This window comes from Terrapene carolina, unplaced genomic scaffold (assembly GCF_002925995.2).
Source record: "Terrapene carolina triunguis isolate 2854851 unplaced genomic scaffold, T_m_triunguis-2.0 Scaffold238, whole genome shotgun sequence".
NCBI classification, from domain to species: domain Eukaryota; kingdom Metazoa; phylum Chordata; order Testudines; family Emydidae; genus Terrapene; species Terrapene triunguis.
Window position 1 is genome coordinate 3,719,024 of NW_020664589.1, and position 9,703 is coordinate 3,728,726.

Consider the following 9,703-nt stretch of genomic DNA (forward strand, 5'->3'; position numbering starts at 1 on the left):
GTTTAGTCTGCAGAAGAGAAGAATGAGGGGGGATTTGATAGCTGCTTTCAACTACCTGAAAGGGGATTCCAAAGAGGATGGATCTAGACTGTTCTCAGTGGTAGCAGATGACAGAACAAGGAGTAATGGTCTCAAGTTGCAGTGGGGGAGGTTTAGGTTGGATATTAGGAAAAACTTTTTCACTAGGAGGGTGGTGAAGCACTGGAATGGGTTACCTAGGGAGGTGGTGGAATCTCCTTCCTTAGAGGTTTTTAAGGTCAGGCTTGACAAAGCTCTGACTGGGATGATTTAGTTGGGATTAGGTCCTGCTTTGAGCAGGGGGTTGGACTAGATACCTCCTGAGGTCCCTTCCAACCCTGATATTCTATGATTCCTCCCGGCTCCCAGACCTGCCCCGGGCAGCCCCTCTCTCTAACCCAGCTGGGGCCGTGCTGGGAGCGCAAGTGGCTGCTGCCATCACTCATCTGGGCACTTTTGCAGCTGTCACCCTGGGTGCTGTCAAGGCCCTGGCGATGGCACTTGTTAGCCTTGTTAATGAGCACTTTCTCCCAGGGACCGTTATTAACACAGGAGACTCACTTAACTCCCTGGCTCGTCTCTCGCTGACATGAGTGGCGGAGCTGCCAGTGCTGCATCAGGGCTTATTAAGATGAGAGAAGGGCTGGTTGGGAAGTTTCCATCGCAACAAACTTTCCATCCCAAAATGAGGGCAAAACTTGGAGGACGTTTTTGAGCCCTCCTCCCCCCCCGGTTTTCTGCCCGTCGATTTCTTTCCTGGGGGATTCTGTTTTTGGGGTTGCCTTTTTGCTGGGTAGGAGGAAAGGTTTGGGTGGCTTTGCAGGAGGACTGTGCTCGTTACACATCTGTTCATAGATCCAGATGTTGAGCCTGGGTGGAGTTTGGCTGCTGTGAGCAGCTGGCTAAGAGAAGGAACCTTAATGTAATAAGGGAATCCTGGTGCAGCCTGCGTTAGCCCCGGAGGCTAAGCCTCGAGGTCCCTGAATGTTTTAAAAGGACCAATCACCTTCAGTAAGAGAGACCCCACCTGGGTTGCCTAGGAAGAGCTCACTCTGTCATGTCTACGAAATGTACCTATTGAAACTGACGTCCTTGTGGTCCGTAGTCAGCCCCTTGACCAAGCGAGCTACCCTGGCCAAAGCAGGAGAGCGCTAAGCTCATCTCATCTGGAGGCTCCATTTCACATCTCAGCCCACATCTGCCATGAGCCATCCGGTGTCTCCAACGTCCACGGCAGGTCCCAGTTGACTCAGCTCATTGTAGGGAAAAGAGCCAGTTGGGCTGTTGAAATCCCTGGTTTGTTTCAGGGCCATTCCTGGAATTCCCTGACGGTGTCGCTCTTCCCCAGCTCCAGTTCAGTCGGGTGGGAGAGTGATCTCTGCTGATGGTGAGCGTGTCCTGTCTCTTCCATCCCCTCTGCCTTGTGAGCTCTGCTCAGATTTTTATATTGTCACCCCCACAGCAGCTTAAAGACGTGCAATGCCGACAGGAAAAGGATAAACCCCGAGTCAAGGCAGAGCAGAGGCGGGAACGCGTTGCAGTGATGAATTCATTATGTGAGGCAATGACGGAGCGACAGCATGAGTGAATTGTCAGCCGGTGGCTGGACGGGTGGGTTTGTGGGAAACAGACCAGGCTCTAGTGCAAACTCCAGGTGAGATTTTCAGCTGTTTTGGGAATACCAGGAATGGTCTGCTGGTTCCCAGGGCTACTGGGCCTTGGACTAAAAGCAAGTGAGACCAGTTGGCAGACTCAAGGGGAGCGGAGTGGAATTTCCCACCAGGGCAGATAGCCTGATCTGGCTCCTGACCTTTCTTCAAACCGGAGCCTTTGGGATTCAGCAAAATTTGGCAGGACAGGCGTCTGAGCTACGTTTCCCCATGGCTCGTCCGGTCCTGGCTCCAGCAGGGGCAGGGAGCAGAGGCTGAATCACCCTGTGGAAATGCCCTTCTCTAGATCCAGCCCGCGGGGCTAGGGGTCAGGACAGTTGGGCAGGATGTCAGAATTGGAAGGTGTCTGGCCCACGTCACACAATAAAGAGGCTTTGCTAAACCTTTGCCGAAGCACCTGCAATCCCTCGGCGGTTTTGCCGATCGCTGCTAGAAGTTACCCAGAGCTGCGCTCCTGGGCCGTCTCAGGGACACTCGGCATCTCGTAGTTAGCAGCTGCCTCCTTTTAAGGCAGGGTCACCTACACTGTGCCGAGAGAAGCAAGGCCATGCTGGCCCATCGCCCAGAGCATGGGACGTGCATCCAAGCTTGCAGTCCCCCTCATCCAGCCATAGAGATGACAAGCCCCCAGCACACGAGGCAGCCAGACCTCTCTGGTCCAGATGGAGCATCGTCGGCTGGGACCGGACGTCTCTGGGGCCCAGAGGGTAGGACTCTCTGGGCTGCATTTGGCTGCCTCGGGGGGAAGGGGATGACTGCCAGGTGGGATCAGGGAAGCCCCGTGCTACAGTCAAACTCCAGGAGACTAGGGACCTGGGGCAGCAGAGACCTGGAAGGTTTTCAGTGGCTGATTCCTTCTTCGCTCCTTCACTCCGCTGAGCCTGAAGCTTGCCGTGGTGTGCATGCTATGGCCACACGATGGCACTGGAGGGCCATGGAAGAGCCCGGGGTGTCTGCAGCCCATTTGTCTGGCAGGATCAAGCTTTTTAACCCTTGGCAGGAGGCAAAAAGTTGCTGCAACTCCCCGGGGCCAGCTGAGTTCCAAGGGAAAAGCGTGGGTGGGCGGGGGAGGGGGCACAGAGGTGAAGGTGGCCTTGCAGTGAGGACAGAGCCAGGGGTCCTTTCGTGCTCCCCGCCCTGCTGGGCATCAGTGCCCACTGCGCAGGGCCTATTTTCGCAGCGACGTGTGTGGGTGCACTGGTTCGGCCGTGCCCGGATGTGCCAGGCTTCTTTTCGCGGGCAGAATGGGTGCGTGCATCAAGGCTAGTAGTGGAGGAATATTTTCACTGACGGGGTGTGTGTGCACGCGCGTGCGTGGGTCCGTGCCACATGTGCCTAGTTGTGCCAGACGTCTTTTCGCAGGCTGAGCGGGTGTGTGTATTAGCATCAGGTGTGGGAAGATGATTTTCACGGAAGGTGTGTGGGTAGGTGGATGCAGCAGTGCCAGGGGTCCCTGGCAGGTTCTCACAGGGGTTGGTAAGTGGGGACAGGTCCATTCTCTCTCCTCCGGGAGAGGAAACAGCTTTGGAATTGCAAGAGAAAGTTGAATTATGTCTAAGCTCAGGTATAAACCAGCTCAGGTATGTCAGTCCCACCTCTGATTGCAGCGTAACCGGGCCCGTAGAGAGGTGGAGGGAGAGAATTGTTGCATTTTTTAGGTGTCCTCCTCCCCAGCTGCGTTCCGCCTTGCGGCATGCAGCGCTGTGTGCTTGTTATTAAATGCAGTTGATTGATTTTTCTCTTTCTTCTTTTGTGCTTGTTTATTTTAATATAAATAGATTTTTTTTTTTAAACCAAAGTGATGCTGGTATGTCTCCTCCGTCCCCCGCCCCAGCGGTGGATGGTTCTGATGCTTATTGTAATGGTTTTAATTTGTTTTCTGCTTGTCCTGCTGTGCTGAAATGTGAGGGACAATCTTTCGAGAAGTTGATTTTTCTATCTGTTTGGAGCGAGAGACGGCTGGGGTGGGGGTGGTGGAGACGAGAGGAGTGGAGTCAGACTCGCTGTGTCGTCATTTACTAGCCTATTCTTGCAAGGGTGCAATAGGTGGTGTAAAAAAATCCCAGTGAACCTCACCTACTCAGTTACGGCTAAAAGACCATAAAGATTTTTTTCGCTCTTTCTCCAGCTTGACAATGGTGAGCAGCACACAACCTCAGGCACTGGGATTTTTGATAGGCTGGCTGTGAATCAGAATAGCACCTCATCCCCGGGGATGTCAAAGTAAGTTTCCAGCCATTAGTTGAGCTAGGCAGGATATCATTCTTATGGCCATTTCGCTGATGGGGAAACTGAGGCACAGAGTGGGACGGTGATTCGCCCAGGGTTTCGCCATGAGCAAATCACTCCAGCCAGCACTGGGAGCCTTCCACAAAGCGTCCTGTGGTCCGGAGACAGACTAGTCTAGAGCCATCAATCTGATCCGAGCTGCTGGGCTGGCCCATGAAGAGAGGCAGGCATCCAGACAGGACGCCACGCCATGAAGGCTCGGTCCTATCGGCCTGTGTAGACACTTTGCCTCGCACCTGGACCTGAACTGGGAGCCATTGTGCTGCACGGAGAGGAGGGGTAACAGGCTCTGTATGAACTGTGCCATTAACTAGCCTGGCCGTCATGTTCTGCACTCGCCGAAATGCCTGAGTGGTCTGCAGAGAGAGTTCCACCGCAGTGGAGCCACCCAGTGGCGAAAAGGTAAACGCTTGGGGGGCTGGTGGGGGCCCATGCTTTAGAGAGAAGGCTGTTGTCTCTGGCTCCCTCCTCCCCTGTGGCAGTAGGATACACAGCTGATCAGGGGCGTGCACAGGAATTCAGAGTTGACTGCTTTTGGAGGGGCACATTATACACATGAAACCATATCAACACATACCTCATATGCATAGAAATAAGCAGCAGTACACTCACCATTTCCATGAAAATCCACGTGCTGTGGAGCCATCGGATTACATGTAGCCACAAGTACTTGGCTGTGACGGGGTCACAGAGCGCCTCCAGCCCCGGGGCTGCGGCGGGGAGAGAGAGAGAGCTGATCCCGGAAAAGCTCTGGGCCCCCGCTGCAGCCCCGGGGCCAGGGGAGCGCTCTCTCTCTCCCTGCCTTGGCCTGGGGCTCTCTTGCCGCTGCCCCAGGACCGGAGGAGCTCTGTGCCCCCTCCGATTATTTGGGGGCCCGTGCTTCTGCTTGCCCCGCCTCGTGCCTGCCCCTGGGGCTGATGGTCCTCGCGTCCTGGCCCTTGGCTGAAATTGAGCGACATGTTCTAAGTGCCAGACTCTGGCCAGTTTGTCTCCTCCTTGTCTGGCACAGCGGGCCTCTGAGATACCGCTGTGGAGATGTATCAGACTCCCATCAGGACTGCAAGCTCATCGAGGCCAGGACGTGCCTTCCTGTGTGCGCGTGCAGCACCGGGCACAACCGAGCCCCCAGTCTGAGTGGGACCTCTGGGCTCTGTTGCAATGCAAACCAGGAAGAATTAGGAAGCTCCCCAGTGGCAGTTGAAAGCATCTTTGGGTGGCTGCAGTGCGAACAGCGTGTCAGAGACCCTTATTTCCGAGAAAATGTGCGTTCCAAGGGAAACCTAGACAGCTTGAGCCTAACGGTTAGAGAGAAGGCCCAATCCAAACCCCACTGAAGTCAGTGCAGAGACTTCAGTGGGCCAAAGGTCCAGTCTAAGGAATAAGGACCTTTCTAAATAAGGAACACCCGATGACTGTTCTTTCGGGCTGATTTCGCTGCTCTGTGCTTAGGGCCAGGTTTGCAAGGACTCGGCCCCCACAATTAGAACCAGATTTTTAAGAGCGCTCGGCTTGCATTGAACCACTTAAACCTGGGCCAGGTTTTCTACAGCGTCCAGTACTAGAACTGTGTGAATCACAGACTTTTCATTTCACCAGCAATTCCAAAAAATCGTGAGGATAAAAATTCCGGTTGAACGGAACAGTTCATTTAGATTTTGAGCTTTTTTTTTTTTAATGTTTTTGAACTTTTTAAACAAAATTAAAGGAAGTATCAAAACAAAAAGGGAACCAAAATTTCAAAACATTTCAACTTTTTTTGGGGGGGGGGGGGGGGATTTTTTCCGCTCCCTGAATAATTTGGTGAAACTGACACGAATTTGCAAAATGTTGTGGTGTTGCCAACTTGCATTGTTCGCCAAAAAAGTGTTTCTCCTGAAAATTTTTGTCCAAATCTAGCTTTACTGGGCACCCAGCACCTTCTGGGCTCGTGAGGAAAAACGGGCCACTTTTTTGATGCCTAAATGGGAACAGCTGAGCTCTGCAAAATCTGGTCCTCAATCCATATACATGGAATTAAAAAAAAAAGGGGGGACAGTCTTTTTGGTTTTGTTTGTGGTGGTTTCTGGGGTGAGGGCGGAAGGTGCCTTCTGTGTATGTTTGAAGATAATTGCTTTTGCTAAATTATTTCTCTCTCTCTTTTTAAAATATATATATGTCTATATGGGCTGCTGTACAGTTTACATTTCCTGCTGCGGCGACAAATACTTTAATTAAAAGGGAGGAAAAAAACAAACAAACAAAAATGAAAACGCCTCTATGAAAATAAACCTGGGCCCAGCACCTGCTGGTGGAGCGCTGGAGAAAGAGACAGACAGACAGGCGGTAGCTTGCTTGATTTTTTTTTTTCCTTTTTAAAACTGTTTTTGCTACATACTAGGAAGCAGCCTGTGCTGAACACCTCGCTTCTTGAGAGCTATGAAGCTCGACTGCATTTCTCTGAAGCCAGGAAAGACTTCTTCTTGCCCTGTCTGACCTCCATGTTCTGTGGAGCCATTAATGTGTTGAAGTCACCGAGTGTGGGACTGAGGTCTGAGTGTGCTGTCGTACTGTATTGCTAGAGAGCTCAGTAAGGCTTTGAGTCGCAGAGGCCTCTTTCTACAGAGAGCGGGGAATGGTGTATTCAGATCTGAGCACGGCATTGCTGGGAACGTATCCCCTAACCGGAATGGCAACAAAACCGATCAGACTGAGGCGGATGGGAGGGGGTGAAGGCATTGGCTTGAGGGAAGATGAAAGCAGCTAGCCCCCGATCCTGCAAGGAGTTCCCTGTGGCACAGCCCCCTGTGCCTGTGCAGAGCCCCTTATAGGGTAGTGATGCTCCACACGGGTGCGGCGGGGCAGGGGGAGCATCCTGAAAGCAGCTCCTTGCAGGGTCAAGGCGGCGATGGGACCGTAATGGCCAGCAGAGATTGGATGGGTTTGAACAAGCAGGAGGGAGAGGAATCATTAGGGTGCTACAAGGCGCCACAGCTAGCTGTGCTTAGATTGTAAGTCCTTTGGGGCAGGGACCGTCTTTGTTCTGGGTTTGTACAGCACCTAGCACCATGGGGCCCTGGTCCATGACTCGGGCTCCTAGGCTGTACCGTAATTATTATTATTATTATTCCTTGTAAAGGGGGAATATGTAGGGTGAATAAGGAAGGGTGGGCAAGGCAACAAACAGTTTTAATGTCACTGCCCCTCCCCACCCAACACGTGGCAGACCATCTTCAATCAGCCATGGCCACATTGCCATGAGGACCCAGTGGGCAACCCCCATCCCTCTCCCCAGTTCCCAGGCCAGTTGCTGTGAGAAGAACCCATCCGGCAGAGCCGGGGAGAGGAGCTGACCCAGGGGGAGGGGTTGAAAACCCCAGCAGCTCTCTTCCCCCGAGAGTGACCAGGACCCCAAAACCACGGCCCTCTGCACGGGGCTGGGGAGGGGGCCCCCTTTAGGCCAGCGTAGATGGGAAATTAGATGCCTTCCCCCAGTGAATCCATCCCCTCTTTCTGTCACTGCAGGGAGGAAGGAGAGAGGCCGGGCTCCAGTGGGGTCCAAGGCCAGTTGGGCGGATCTCAGACGGGCTCACGTAGGGTGTGTCTACACGGCAGCCGGAAGCAAGCCTAGGGAGACAGACTCGCACTAGCAGAGCTCGAGCTAGTGTGTGAAAGAAGCAGTATGGATGCTCTGGCACTGGTGGAGGCAGGGTGGCCCTCCCAAGTACCTGGCATACCGTACCTGGCATACCGGCCGTTCCGGTACTTCAGGTGGGAGGCCGTTTTGAAGAGCTCCCTGCCCTGTCCCCACCAGCGTGACCTCGCATGCACGGTATGTGCAAGATCACATCGGCAGAGTGGCGCACTATTCAGTATGGTGTCCCCGGTCTGATACAGGGCAAAGCCACATCCGGTTTGTCTTAGTACCGGACAGGCTCCTGGAGCATAAGCTGTGGACCGTAGCAGCACCTGGCACCCAGCAGGGAGATTCAGCAGGGTCAGAGTCCCCCAGGATAGTTCTGGGCTGGGGAGAGTCAGGGCACTGCTGCTAGGCAGGGTCTGCGTAGCCAGACTTTGGAGCTAGAGGCTGCTCTGAGAGGGGGTGTGAGAGAGCGAAGGGCAAGAGGAATCTCCTTACTCAGCGTTCTGCCTGCTGACTGTAGTGACAGACAGATACCTTTCGTCGGCGCTTCGCCCTGCAGAACGCACGCAGCTGCAGGCGAGTGAGATGGAGATTAGTCCAGTCCGTGCCGCGTCGACAGACCTGGGTACCAGTTATACGTCTGCAAACCCCGTGCAGGTGATGGCGCTGCACAGGTGTCATCAGGGGCTTAATTTGAGGGCAGTGACGCACAGTCTGGTCTCCAGCCCCTGGCGATGATCCAGGAGAAGGGAAGATCCCAGTTTGGTTGGTTGATTTCTCCCACTCCCTCCCCTTATTTTTTTTAAATGAGCAACTTTGATCTGTGACTGACTGATAAAGAAACACAGATGCTCAGTCAATTCGGAGCAGCCCTTAACCAGAGCCGAGCTGCAGGAGCACAATTCAAATCAGTTTGCTGGGGGCTGTTTGCCCATCCCGCTCACATGATACATCTCAGACTCCTGGCAAGGAGGCACTTAACCTTCCTCCTTGAAACGATTACCTCTCCCTGACGCCTTCCGAAGCAAACGCCGCCCCTGCACCTGGACCAGACGGACGCCTGTCTGGCAGGAACAATGCAATAGGCTGAGACAGTCAGCTCTGCCCTACTCCTGCAGTGCGAACCCCAGGCTGCCTGGGGAGGGGGAGCACCGATGCCCTCGCTCCTAAGGTAACCACCGCCAAGGTGCTAATCCCCCGAGCAGGGCCTGGGAGAGCAGCAGATGCCAGCACAGCTGGAGAGTCTTTTCGTTGGCCAATGGGCAGCTTTGGAAGGGCTGGTTTTGCCCCAGAAAATCAGCCTCGCGAGGCCCGGTTCCAGACGCCGAGTGTGTGTGTGGGGGGTGAATTTAAGGCACCGTTACAGGCTGCCACTTTCTCCTGCTGTGCTTGAGTTTGTATCACCTGCTCAACGGGGCTAATTAGGTGATCGCCGTCAGATGGAGGAAGCGGAGCTCTTCCTTCCTGCGCTGTCCCTTAAAGAGAGGGAGTGCATTATTCCGGCTTTACCGGCCTGAGCTCGCGCGCGTCTGCTCCAGCCGCATCGCGGTCCCCGTATAATTAAGGCTGTCAGTCAAGCTCAGAGGCCTAAACGCTGCAAACTCTGCGGCTTGCTCACAGAACTGCCTTGCTTTGCAGGCAAAGGCGCCATGCCCTCTGCTCTTTGGAGGGAAGTAGTATTATCATCGGCGGAGCAAGCTTTGGGGCCATGGGGAGAAAAATTCACCTCTTGGCAGCGTTTAGGTTACTCCTGATGGTGACGTTCCCTTTCACTGTGTCGTTTTAGGGTAACTGTTAAAAACAACATCTCCTTCCAATCCACCCTCCCCTTGCCCGGCATGCATGGAACAGCCCAAAGCAAAAGGGAGGTGGATGAGTCTTTCGACACGGCCTTTCTTCCATTTACTTGGGGAATCTCAGCAGGGGATGAAGCAGTGAGGCGTGTCCCAGAGACTCGTGCTAGACATTACCCGGAATGCCGGGTCAATGTAGCCAGGGCAAACACAGGCAGCAGTCCCACGGGCGCTTGAGAAGGACCCCTGCCTACCGTTCTGTGCAAAGTCTAATGTTGCGGTTCACCAGTCCTTTTGATTGATGAATTGATGGG